Raw genomic sequence first — 14,289 nt, 5'->3', positions numbered from 1 at the left:
AGCTCCTTTCTGACTTCCCAAGATTGTTAGATTAGAATGGACAGCATATTCTGTAGACATAGTTTCCTAACTGACTCCCAATCCATAGCACTAAGCCTGTTTCGATATGAACAGGCTTTTTTTTTTCCCTCTTCAAAATTCAAAACAATTTACTTTGAGAGCAAGAGTGAGTGATTTGAAAATATGCTGGATTGAAAACTATGGAGCAATTAAAGGCATCATTATGCTTTCCGGATCAGGTGTAAAATGGACAGGAAAAACATGTGCATTTCTCTGTAATTCCATCCATGTGACTCATGCTTAGCCCACAGTAACTGCATACCTAAGACTTGCTTCACTATTTAGCCAGTCATTTCAATGTACTTGTACTTTGGATCAAACTTTGGATCATTTCAGAGTTTTATAGACTCTAGGTGATTAAGGCTATCTAATGTACATCCTTCAAAAAGGAGATTGTCTGCCTTTGGACACTTGAAAGTTGCAGTAAATGATGTGGTAAAACAACTTGAATTAAATAATTGTCATTTAGAACCAAGCTAACATTTAACTTTATTGAAAGACTAATTTGAAAATTAAAGTTCTGGTTTTTTGTTGAAGCATATGTAAAATTTCCAGACTGTAGAACATGGACGAAGAATCCAATCATAGCCTAGTGGTTTTTCTATATTGGGGAGACAGAATTTGGAGTTCAGTAGGTGGTTAGAATACACAAGGCAGAGTCCCAAAGAGGAAAGAGGTGCACAGATAAACAAAAGTACTCAAAGACCTACAGAGGGTAAAGCTCAAGTCTTTGCCTGAGTACGGTCTTGTAAGTACATGCGGGGAAACTAAGGCCGAAGTCACCAGAAAGAAGTAGATGAAATAATTCCTGCAGCTGATGCAAATCTGGGACCCGTTTATTTTTCCATCACCCAGAGACTAAGGATCTTCTAATACACAGGGCATTGAGCAGTAAAAGTGAAAGTGTTAGTCATTCAGTCATGTCCGACTCTTTGTTATCCCATGGACTGTAGCCCGCCAGGTTCCTCTGTCCATGGGATTCTCCAAGCAAGACTACTGGCGTGGGTAGCCATTCCCTTCTCCTTGGGATCTTCCCAACCCAGCAATCAAACCCAGGTATCCTGCACTGCAGGTGGATTCTTTACTGTCTGAGCCAACATGGAAGCCCATCCTAGTGAGAGATAATCAGGCTTAGGGTAAAGTCTGTTCTGGACCCACCCTGCTACTGCTAAGTACTGCTAAGTCGCTTCAGTCGTGTCCAACTCTGTGCGACCCCATGGACCGCAGCCCACCAGGCTCCCCTGTCCCTGGGATTCTCCAAGCAAGAACATTGGAGTGGGTTGCCATTTCCTTCTCCAATGCGTGAAAGTGAAAAGTGAAAGTGAGTTCGCTCAGTCGTGTCCGGCTGAGTGACCCCATGGACTGCAGCCTACCAGGCTCCTCTACCCACGGGATTTTCTAGGCAAGAGTACTGGAGTGGCTTGCCACTGGACCCATCCTAGTACAGCTCAAAACCAAGAATCAAACTGATTCCAAGTAATTTCATCTCAGAACAAAATGCCCAAATATTTAACAAATACAAAAATTTTAAAAATAGATATAAAATACAGGACAACTCATAAATAGATTGACATGCTGATGAAGGTAGAAGAAAGTGTGAGAATGATGAGAAGAGATAAGTTAGATAAAAGAAGACCCAAATCAAATTTCTAGAGATGGAAGATATACTACCTGAGATAAAATTTCACTGAATAGCATTAACAGGAGATTCGATTTTCCAGAAGAAAAATCGGTAAATGTGAAGACAGAACAATAGAAACTACCCAAAACAGAATACAGAGAGGAAAAAAATGAACAAACATCAGTGAGCTGTGAGATGACACCAAGTGATATTCCCAGAAGGAGAGGAGAAGGGTGCAGGGGCGGACAAAGTATTTGAAAATATAATGGTTGCTGATTTTCCAAGGGGAATGTAATCTGTATAACACAGATCCAAGAAAAGCAACAGATTCCAAGCAGAATAAACATAAGAAAAGTACACCTAAGCACATCATAATAAACTGCTGAGAAACTGATGAAAAGGAAAAAATCTTAAAGGCAACCAGAGGAAAACAGGAAACACCACAGAAGAACAAAAATAAGAATAAAAGCAGACTTCTAGCTAGAAACGGCGCAGACTAGAAGAGGGTGGAGCAACGTCCTTAGAAAGAAAAAGTCTCGCGAAGTAAAAACCCTTTGTCTTGAGCCTTCCTTTCTGTCTTAAGAAAACCTGAGGATGTGATATCAGCAACACTATCAACCTGACACGGAGGCAATAGCGTGGGTGCCAAAATGAAGACTGCTCTAAGAATGGCAGAGTAGAAAGACAGAGCTTGGTCTGATCCGTTTTTGAGCTGCCAAATTCTTGAAACCTGTTCATTCTGGATTATGTATTAACTAAATAAGAAACATACTTAGGTTTTAAGCCGCAGGTCACCAAGTTCATATTACATGCAGCCAAATGAAAACTATGGTTTTGGGGCTTTCATCTCCACTAGGAAGAAAAAAGTCACTTAGCATAAACTCCCTCACCCCGCCTCTTCTCTGTCTCTGTCACTATGCTCCAGTACAAAGCTTTGCCTCTAGTCTTAGGGAAAATAACCCTTCGTTTAAAAAAATAAAAAACCATGGCAAAGATGTCCATTTGGGCTCTGTGTCTCTTTTCTTGCATTTTCTCTGGGAACTTGTGTCTTCTAGTGTTTCCAGCAACTATCTTTTCATTCTTTTATTAATGTGTCCTCTCTGCTTAATTCAGTTGACTCCTCATTGGGTAGAATTCATTGTTTTCTCTTTGGCACTTCAAATTAGAGGTTGAGGCTTGTTGTTCTATATCCCCCACCCCAAACCGTTCCTCATCCTGTAATATTCAATTTCTTCCTTTTATTCTATCATCAGTCAGTTCAGTTCAGTTCAGTTCAGTCGCTCAGTCGTGTCCGACTCTTTGCGACCCCATGAATCACAGCACGCCAGGCCTCCCTGTCCATCACCAACTCCCGGAGTTCACTCAATCTCATGTCCATCGAGTCGGTGATGCCATCCAGCCATCTCATTCTCTGTCGTCCCCGTCTCCTCCCACCCCCAATCCCTCCCAGCATCAGACTCTTTTCCAGTGAGTCAACACGTCGCATGAGGTGGCCAAAGTATTGGAGTTTCATAATTCTTCATAAAACCTCCCAATATTTACTTGCCATATTTGATTTTTTCCTCCACATGCATTCTCCTTAATGTTTACAATATGCAATTTTTCATCTAAAACTCTTCAACACTGACTCTCATATATTATTCTGAATCTTCCCCATGTCTCTAACTCCCTTCCACTGTTGTCAAGAACATAACTTTCTTCTATTCTCTGGCTACAGCTATTGCCCAGAATTCAATTCCTTGGTATTCTCTTTCTCCTTTCCTGTAAAAACTGGTCCCTCATGGTTTTAATCATTATACAAATGCAGGCAATTTCCAGATCTATATCTCCAGCCCCCTAATCTCTCACAAATTCTAGTGTCTTATCTCTAGTTGCATTCTAGACAATCACTACTCTAGTCAAGTTATCTAAAAGTCAATTCATCCTTAACTCCAATCCAGGTTCCCTTCCTTATTTACTACACCTATTGATGGTATTACTATTGTACCAGTCACCAAACGTGAAATTTTAAATTCACCTTCAATTATTCTTCTCTATCCTTTACTTAAAAGCATTCATAAGTTATGATCAAATCTTATTGTGGACACTATCACCTTACTTTAGATCTTTATCTTCTACTTTAAAAATTCAATATTTTTCACTCTCCAACTTTCAAACCCCTCTTCCTCCAATGAATTTAAAGCTATACTCCATTAGAAACATATTGCTAAAACATTCTTGCCATCAGATTACATTTAAAATGAGTTCATATTGCCTGCTTGATTTCTGAATCTGAAAGAAGCTTTTAAGGAGCTAAAGCCTAGCACAACAGGAAGCTTCTAGAAACCCATTAGAGTAGAGACCTAAGATTGTTAAGCATTTTGCATACAGTACCTGCAGGAACAATTAATTACAAGTGTGATTGAATTGTTAGCCATGGGTAATAAACGTGAAGCTTGATTTTCTCAACTTTACATAATTATTCAAAAAGAGGTTTCTTGATTTCTGGCATTTATGTTATCAACGGACTTCTTAATCTTAATAGTGAACATTCTTAATCTTAATAGTAAACATTCAAGTAGCCTTCCTTCCAACGCAGAACCATAACTGCTAAAGAAAGCTCTACATATTTGAACCAAACTGATGTTTAAAAGCCCATGATCAGATGGGCTTTTACCACTTTCAGTTTTGTGGTTTGATCCCCTATTTCTTCTTAATGTATAGTTCAGTTCAGTAGCTCAGTCACGTCTCACTCTTTGCAACCTCATGGACTGCAGCATGTCGGGCTTCCCTGTCCATCACCAACACCCAGAGTTTACTCAAACTCATGTCCATTGAGTCGGTGATGCTATCCAACCATCTCATCCTCTGTTATCCCCTTATCCTCCCGCCTTCAATCTTTACCAGCATTAGGGTCTTTTCAAATGAGTCAGCTCTTCACATCAGGTGGCCAAAGTTTTGGAGTTTCAGCTTCCACATCAGTCCTTTCAATGAATATTCAGGACTGATTTCCTTTAGGATGGACTGGTTGGATCTCCTTGCAGTCCAAGGGACTCTCAAGAGTCTTCTCCAGCACCACAGTTTAAAAGCATCAATTCTTTGGTGCTCAGCTTTCTTTATAGTCCAACTCTCACATCCATGCATGACTCCTGGAAAAACCATAGCCTGACTAGACGAATCTTTGTTGGCAAAGTAATGTCTCTTCTTTTTAATATGCTATCTAGGTTGGTCATAACTTTTCTTCCAAGGAGCAAGCATCTTTTAATTTCATGTCTGCAGCCACCATCTGCAGTGATTTTTGAGCCCCCCAAAATAAAATCTGTCAGTAGTAACTGTATAGCAGTAAGTGTAAAATCTAATTTTTCTTCATTTTTCCTTTGTTTCTATGATATGATCTCCACAGACCATATAAGCTGTAAAAATGAGTAAAGAACACTTTTAATTGTGTATATATAAGAAGATTTAGGCTTAATTAACAAAATGTTAACCAAAGTCCTTTAGTCCAATTGCATCAGTTGCACTCTAAAATGACAACAAATATGCTAGTATGTCTAACACGAACATGTATCCAAAGCATGTGTTTTTCCACTTTAGACTGAGGTCACAGACTTCGACTAGATCAGCATGTCAAGAAGACATGCTCCCTATGTTCCACTGTCAAGGACAGAAAAGGATTGCTCCAAGGCGTTCTAAGTGTGTCATCAAAACAATATTTATGGCCTCTGATCCTAGAGTTCATTCTGATTTTATTGACTTTGTCTGTATTTTCCAAACCATTCTTTTGCCTTTTATAAATAGTAACAATTTTATACTCATAACACAGTTGAATTTCTAGGGCTGTTTCTAGGCTCAGAAGTTAGTTTGTAGGGGATGATGACAGATTTATTTCAAGAGTAGACAACTGAGAATAACAGGGATAGTGGATTTGAAGTTTAGAGTCCTGAGTCTTTCTTAGAGCTCTGTAAGTACTCAACATTCTGATGTAGACTGATATTTTTCCAGTGTGCACAAAATAACTTGCAATAGTTGATAAAATGCAGCTTATGGGATTCCATTTCTAAGGATTTCTTTTGTTAGTAGCACTAGATTGGAGACCAGACTTGTATTAAGCAAGTTCCCCAGGAATTGGGACTAGTATTCTTCTAACTACACAGTGAGAATCACTGCCTTAGACAAGTCAACTCCCCTGGACTTCAGTTTCCACATCTGTAAAATGAAAGAGCTGGATTAGATGACAGCTGGGGATACTGTCAGCTCTTAACGTATTATGAACCAGTTAAAGTGTTTCCTATTTTTAGCCATACAAACTTGATCAATTCAACATGGGTGGCACTGAAATGACCAGACATCTCTTCTTTTGTTAGTATATTGCCTAAAGGAATGTTTTTTTCTCTTTCTATACCTACTGTTACCTTTTTTTGCATCTACATCACCTCAAAGTCATTTCATGACTAATCCCAACAGTTGCCCATCATGGAACCTGCCCAGAGAAGAGGCAATAGAGACCATCAAATATGGCTGCATCCCTCAATAAAATCCCAAATAGATGGTCATCCAGCCAGTGTTTCTTTACTTCCATTATTGGTAACTCACTATGTTGAAACATGGAAATATCTTCCTTATTGTAAATGAAAATCTTTCTCATTAGAGGTTCTATCCATATGTCCTAGCTCTGATCTATGGTTCTTTATAGAATAAGCATAATTCCTCACCCATGCAATAAGCATTTGAATACTATAGTCTTCACCCCATATGAAGTTTCAACTCTTCTTACAAACAGTTTATGTTTAGCTGTCCTTCAGGGGATCTCTTTTAAGGTATGTGCCCACCTATGGTCTTCTTAGGACCATGTCAAACTAAGGGAATCAGGGCACATTTAAAACTTGTATGACCAGAAAAAAAGAAATATCTCCCTTATACATTGTTCAAGATTAGCTTTATGCTCATTCAGATCCATATACTTATCTGCTTCCCTCCTGAAGCCCTAGAAAATGCTCATATTACTCCTAAGGTCATATGTGTTTTCATCATCTCTATGGACCAAAGGGCTCAGTGCATCTGCTGATTGAGGTTTCTCTTGTTTCTCATAAGAATTACCATCTCAAGCCTACCATGCCCACAGTTCTTCCTTCTTTCCAAGGGACTTTTCTCTTGCCAATGAGACAATTGAGATTGCTGAACCTAGTCAGTATCTTTTTCTACCCCAAGAAGAAATAGAAGTTGATCAATAATTTTTTTTCTTCTTCCCTCCATCACCACAACCAGATACCAAAAATAAATAAATATTATCTTCAGGGGAACAACAAGAAGCTTAGAGCTGTTGTTTCAACATAAACAGTGGGGGACAAAAACCAATGGAATGGAAATTTTAGAGTGTTGAAAGGGGGAAAAAACTGTCAGACAGGAATTATATATCTAGAAAAATATTATTTAAAAATAATGACTAAATAAAGACATTTTCAGACATGAAAAGATGAGAATAATTGTTGCCAACAGAACCGTACTACAAGACATGCTAAATGAATAGACATCAGAACAAAAGGAAATTATCCCAGATGAGAGCATGGAACTGCAGAAAGAGACAAACAGAACCAAAAAGAGTAAATATGAAACAAAAGTTTTTACTTTGTAAGAAAGAGTGTTTAAAGCAAAAGTAATAATGTTTTATGGAATTTATAGTATATATAAAATTAAACTACATGAGAACAGTAGCAAAAAGAGAAGGTGGGGCTGAAAGCGTCTTACATTATTTGTGAAGTGGTAAAATTTTAATTCAAGATCTCATTAAATCAAGGATATATACCTTAATGGGAGCAGGAAATGGCAACCCACTCCAGTACTCTTGCCTGGAAAATCCCATGGATGGAGGAGCCTGGTAGGCTAACGTCCATTGGGTCGTGAAGAATCAGACACGACTAAGTGACTTCATTTTCACTTTTCACTTTCATGCATTGGAGAAGGAGACGGCAACCCACTCCAGTGTTCCTGCCTGGAGAATCCCAGGGATGGGGAGCCTGGTGGGCTGCCATCTATGGGGTTGCACAGAGCAGGACATGACTGAAGAGACGTAGCAGAAGGAGCAGCGTATACTTTAATATATAGCATAAACACTAAAATAAAACAGAAAACTGTGTTAAAAAGCTAACAAAACATATGAAATAAAATAATAGGGGCTTCCCTGGTGGCTCAGTAGTAAAGAATCTGCCAGCCAATGAAAGAGACACAGGTTCGATCCCTGGTCCGGGAAAATCCCACATGACTCAGAGCAATGAAGCCAGTGCACCACAATTACTGAGCTTCTGCTCTAGAGCCCGTGAGTTGCAAGTACTGAGGCCACATGCTACAACCACTGAAACCCAGGAGCCCCCTGGAGCCCCATGCTCTGCAAGAGAAGCCACTGCAAGGAGAAACCGTCACACCACAACAGAGTAGCCTCTGCTCTTAGTAACTAGAGAAAAACCCACACAGCAACGAAGACCCAGCACAGCCAAAAAAAGAGGAAGAAACACACTTAAAACAATAATTCAAAAGAAGGCATGAAGGAAGTAACAAAGTGATCAAACAAGATTGGGAAAATAGAAAACAAAACAGTAGCTTTAAATCCAGCCATAGCAGTAATTACGTTATATATCAAACAAAGAAGCCTAAATACTCTAATTAAAAGATGGAGCTTATACAACAAGGACCTATTGTATAGCACATGGAACTCTGCTCAGTGTTATGTGGCAGTCTGGATGGGAGGGTTGGGGGAGAATGGAGATACATATAGCTGAATCCCTTAACTGTTCATCCGAAACTACCACAACATTGTTAATCAGCTATACCCTAATACAAAATAAAAAGTTTAAAAAATAAAAAAGATGGAGGTTTAGAATGGATATTTTTTAAATCCATGATTCAATATGTGTCATCCACAAAGGATGCACTCTCACATAAGAAGGATACAGATAGAAGGAAAATGAAAAGATGGCAGAAGTTAAACCATAAAGGCATTAATAGTGAAGAGGGATATTTTGCAATGATAACAGGCTCAGTTTCTCACAAAGACGTGACAAGCCTAAATGTACGTGCAGCTAATAACATAGCTTAACATATGACACAAAACTGACAGATCTAGAAGGAAAAACAGCCTAGTCCACCATCACAATTGGAGATTTTCACACACCTCCCTCAATCAGAGATGAAGCAAGCTATTTAAAATAGCAATGTATAAATGATTTGAAAATCTCTATTACCCAACTTGACCTAATTAATATTCAAATATACTATGGCTAACAAATGGAGAATACACATACCTTTCAAACATACATAAAATAATAACAATGTAAACCATATATGTGTCCTCTAGATAATTCTTTGTACATTTCAAATGATTAGCTTATTCTTGTTTCTTAACCACTATGATAATTAACTGGAAGTGAATAACAAAAAATTAACTAGAAAGTCCTTAACATTTAGAGATTAACAACATAATTTTATAAAGCTCATGAGTCACAGAAGAAATCACAATGAGCATTAGAAAATATTTTGAAATAAAGATAATAAAAATACATAAAACTATATACTAAGAGGGTAACTTTTACTCTAAGTAAATTATATCTCAATAAACCTGTTCTAATCTTTAATAAGGAATGGGAATATAACATACCAAATTTTGTGAGATGATGCTAAACCAGTGCTTAAAGGAAAGATGTACTAGCCTTAAATGCTCATATTAGAAAAAATAAAGGGTAAAAGTAATGATCTAGTGGTCATCTCAACTGTTTAATAAAGGAAAAAATACTATCAAAGAAAGAAGGAAGGAAATTGTGGTGAATCCAGAGACATGCCACTCAGATTGCCCATCAGTATCAGTGAAGACAAACTGTCTCAGTTATCAGCTATCAGATAGACTCCGGCTCTCAACTCCTACAGGAGTTGCCTCAATTACAGAGAACCTCCTCGGCCAAGGCTATACCCTTCTCAGGTAGCCCATATCCAGTGACTGGTAGCAGTGGAAATCTAAAGTTCAGGCATTTCTGACCAATGCAGGGCATTGCTAAAAGTCTAAATATCCATCCAGCTCTTCATAGGGTTGTCTGACATTTTCCAGGCTCCATTACTGTTAGATTTCTTTGTCTGACCAATGAGATTTCAGACTCTTCCCTTCCATGGGAGCTAACCTCTGATGAATATCCTCATGTGAAATCCGTCACAGATTTTGCTCTCAGAGACAGACTTTCAACAGAAAAATCAGAATGAAAGCAGAAATCAATGGAAAAAAAAAAAACAAAAAACCCAAATACAGAAAATCAACAAAACTAAAAATTGATTCTTTCAAAGATCAAAAACATTAATAAACACCTAGCAAGACTCTTTAAGTAAAAATTAGCAAAACAAAACACTCAACAAAAGCTATTTATTTAATTTTGATACATTCCAGACAGGGAACACTTCCAACACAAGAATACCTGGTGTTATCCTTTTACAGCCATACCACCTCCCTCTCCCCACCCCCACCCCAATTTCTAGTTCCTGGAAATCACTAGTCTCCTTTCTATTATTTTATCTTGTAAATAATATTATATAAATGAAATCATATAGTATAACTGGTACTGTTTGTTTGTTTTCTCTCAACATAATTCCCTAAAGATTCTTCTACATTATGTGTGTCAGTAACTCATTCCTTTTTATTGCTGAGTCATATTCCATGGCATAGGAAGTACTATTTTGTTTAACCACTTACCCATTGAGGGACATCTGGATCGTTTCCAGTTTTTAGGAATATAGCTACTGTGAACATTCAAGTATAGATTTTTTAAAAAGCATTAATCTTACTTTTCCTGGGATAAATGGTTGTGTACAATTGCTAAGCTATATGGTAGTTGTGGGTCTCCTGTGTGGTGCTAGTGATAAAAATTCACCTGCCAGTGCAGACGTAAGAGACGTAGGTTCAGTCCCTGGGTCAGGAAGATCCCCTGGAGGAGGGCAAGGCAACCCACTTCTGCATTCTTGCCTGGAGAATCCCATGGACAGAGAAGCCTGGCTGGCTACAGTCCATGGGGTCACAAAGAGTTGGACATGACTGAAGTCACTGAGCAGGCATGCACACACAGATGGCAGTTGCATGACACTACGAAATATTTTGTGTTTTTCTAAAATTCATGTTAAAAATGTAACCCCCAGTACCTCAGAATGTGACTTTTTGGAAATAGGGAATTTAAGGAGGTAAATAAGGTAAAATGAGGTTATATCAGTTCAGTTCAGTTCAGTCGCGCAGTTGTGTCCGACTCTCCGCGACCCCATGAATCACAGCATGCCAGGCCTCCCTGTCCATCACCAACTCCCGGAGTACACTCAAACTCATGTCCACAGAGTCGGTGATGCCATCCAGCCATCTCATTCTCCGTCGTCCCCTTCTCCTCCCACCCTCAACCTTTCCCAGCATCAGAGTCTTTTCCAGTGAGTCAACTCGTCGCATGAGGTGGCCAAAGTATTGTAGTTTCAGCTTGCTGCTGCTGCTGCTAAGTCACTTCAGTCGTGTCCGACTCTGTGTGACCCCACAGACAGCAGCCCATCAGGCTCCCCCGTCCCTGGGATTCTCCAGGCAAGAACACTGGAGTGGGTTGCCATTTTAGATGGGCCTTAATCCATTATGGCTGGTGTCCTTAAAAGGGGAGATTAGGACACAGACTGAAGAATTACCCTGTGAGGACATATCAAGAAAGTGGCCATCTTCAAGCCAAGGAGACGGGCCTCAAAAGAAGTCTGCTAACACCTTGATTTTTAATTTCTAGTCTCTAGAACTACTAGAAAATAAATTTCTGTTTATTTCTAAGCCGTTCTGTCTGTGATATTTTGTTATGGCAGCCCAAACTAACTAATAAACATGGCCAGTTTCATAATAAACTGCCAAACTGTTTTCCAAAGTTGCTATACTATTCCCACCAGCAGAGTAGGAGTGATCAGATTCTCTGAACCCCTTCCAGAATTTGATGTTGTCTTATTTTTTCTTTTAGCCATTCTGACAGATGTGGCAATATCTCATTGCTGTTTCCACTTGCACTTCTTAAATAACTAGTTATGTTAAATTTATTTTTGTGCCTTTATCTTTCATCTGTATATTATATTCACAAAATATCTCTTCATGATGAAGCCCATTTTTTAATTAGATTTTTAAATTTGTTTTTCACTGTTAAACCTCAAGAGTTCTTTACATACTTTAGATAATGGTCCTTTGTCAGAGGTCCTTTGTAATTTGCAAATAATGTTTTCCTGATTGTCACTTGTATTCTCATTATCTTAATCTTTTGCAGAGTAAATTTTTAAAAATTTTGATGAACTCCAATCTAACCATATTTTCCTTTTATAGATCATGCTTTTGGTGTCAAGTTTAAGCCCATAACCAAAAGATTTTTCTATGTTTTTTCCTACAAGTTTTATAGTTTTATTTTTCTTTTAACCACATGGACCAGTTTGAGTTAATTTTTGTACAAAATATGAGGCCCAAATCAGTTCATTTATTAAAAAGGCAAGCCTTCCTCCATTGAATTGTATTGTCAGATTGTGAATGGAGTATGTGACTCAAAATGGCTAAGGATAATTGTTTTCCATAAAAGAGCCTCCATAAAAATTCCTAGACTTTGTTAAGGCAAAGCAAACACACCGGGAGTCTCTGTTTTATGTTATTTCCTTCCAACAATGAGCCTTCTTCTATCCTCCTGCGCTAAAGATATAGAAGAGCAAATGAGCATGTTCTAAGATCCAGGTTTTCTTCGGTGATACTTTAGGTTTATGACACTTATTCTGCTCTAATTCATTATTATGTTTGTGAGGGATTGATACTTATTCTGTTTGAATTCCTGTATTAAGACTCTGGCTTATCTAAAATCAAAGAACCAGCCCAAAGGTTTACAAGCTGCCTACCTCTTGTCCAGTGGATCATCAGACTCTCTCAAACTGGATTCAAGCCTCTCCTGGCTGCTCTATAGTGGGTTTATCCACACTCTTTTGTGAAATTATGAGTAATTTTATGGTTGGTCTTTCTTTTCCCAGAACTGGTAGTATTAAGTCACTTGGCAGAGGGAAAGAGCTGGATATTTGATTGCAAACTATAGAGTGGGAGAACTGTTAGTTTTGTATACCAAATACTTCTCTTTCTAGGTACGTGAATTATGCTGCCCTATCCTTTGAAGTTCAGAAAACCTTGTGACTTGCTTTGACCAATAAAATATAAGCTGAAGTAATATATTTTGTTTTGTTGAAGCCTGTAAAAACACAAATGCTTCACCACTGTGTTCCCATACAGATTAGCAATGCTCAGGAGGTAGAGACTCCATCAACTTGCAAACCTAAGTGAAAACAATATGAAACAGAGCCCCGGCAACCCAAATGGACCTGGGCATGTAGTAAGAAATAAGCCATGTTGTTTTAAACCACTAATTTTTTTGTTTGTTTTTTTTGCCACTGCATAATTATATCCATTCTTATGGATATAATCCAGGTGGTGCTACGTGCATTTATTTAGTTGTGGAAATTCAGTAAGCAGAAATTGAAATTTGACTTAATCTTTAAGTCCTTATCAATCTATTTACAGAAATAAATTTGTTAATTGAAAAAGTTATGGTGGTACCATATTTCTGAATTAGAGTTTGAAAACACACTTTCTACATGTAGATTAGTAGCAGCATTCCATGGGCTAAGACACAAGCACACCGAAATTTATTATTGGCACTGACTGAATACTTAATATTTTTGAATAGATACAATCCACAAGAGGGAGATGAAGTGATTAAACAGCAAAATGCTGAGCAAAAATAGCTAAGTAAATATTTCAACTGTTTAACAATAGCTTAACAACAAATAATTTAACAAAATTTTGTATCTACTGAGCAAAGCGCTTGATGGATTAAAAACAAAAGGAAAAACAAAAAAGAAGCTCTTTGCACTTTAGGTTGTGAGCGAGGAAGATACTAGAGATATGACAGTAGAAATGCCCAAACCCTTCTTTGTGTTCTTGGTTCTATGGGAGCACAAGGAAGGGGTAACATGGTAACCAAGTTTATACATCATGGCAAAAATCCATTTTCAGCTCATACCCCCATTGGAAAATTATGCTGTTGATTAACCAAAATTTAATCCAGAAATACATGAAGGCAGAATCCAGGAGAAGCCAGCCAGAGAACACATTGTACTCGGAGTACAGAGTCAGAAAAGTGCAAGATACCCCAGCAGAGACAAGAAGTCACTCCTCGATGAGAGGTAGAGATAAGCAGTTCAGGAGCTCAATGAGAGCAGCAAAATCCCCCCAGCAATGGAACTGATGGTGCCTAAAGCTGCTTAGGTCCAGTGTGAACCCCACACAATTTCTTCCTTGAGGCCCTCAAAGAACTCATACTGGGGAGATAACTGAGATCACTTATTTTAAGGTGCACCAGACTCGAGTTTTTCAGCAATTTTTAGTGAGGATGGAAAGCATATTCATAGCTGTCCTTGATCTCTTGGTGTGAAAAAAAAAAAATATATATATATATAAATTACAAGTTACCCTGAATAGCTATGTTTAAGCTTATATTCAGATCTAGAGCTTTCATTAGATGGTGGGTTTATGGACTACCTGATGGTCCACTGGTTAAGAATCTACCTGCCAA

Source organism: Moschus berezovskii, chromosome 18 (genome assembly GCF_049115385.1).
Source record: "Moschus berezovskii isolate FMDL1 chromosome 18, NW_MosBer_1.0, whole genome shotgun sequence".
Classification (NCBI taxonomy): domain Eukaryota; kingdom Metazoa; phylum Chordata; class Mammalia; order Artiodactyla; family Moschidae; genus Moschus; species Moschus berezovskii.
Note: the sequence above shows the minus strand (reverse complement) of the source record.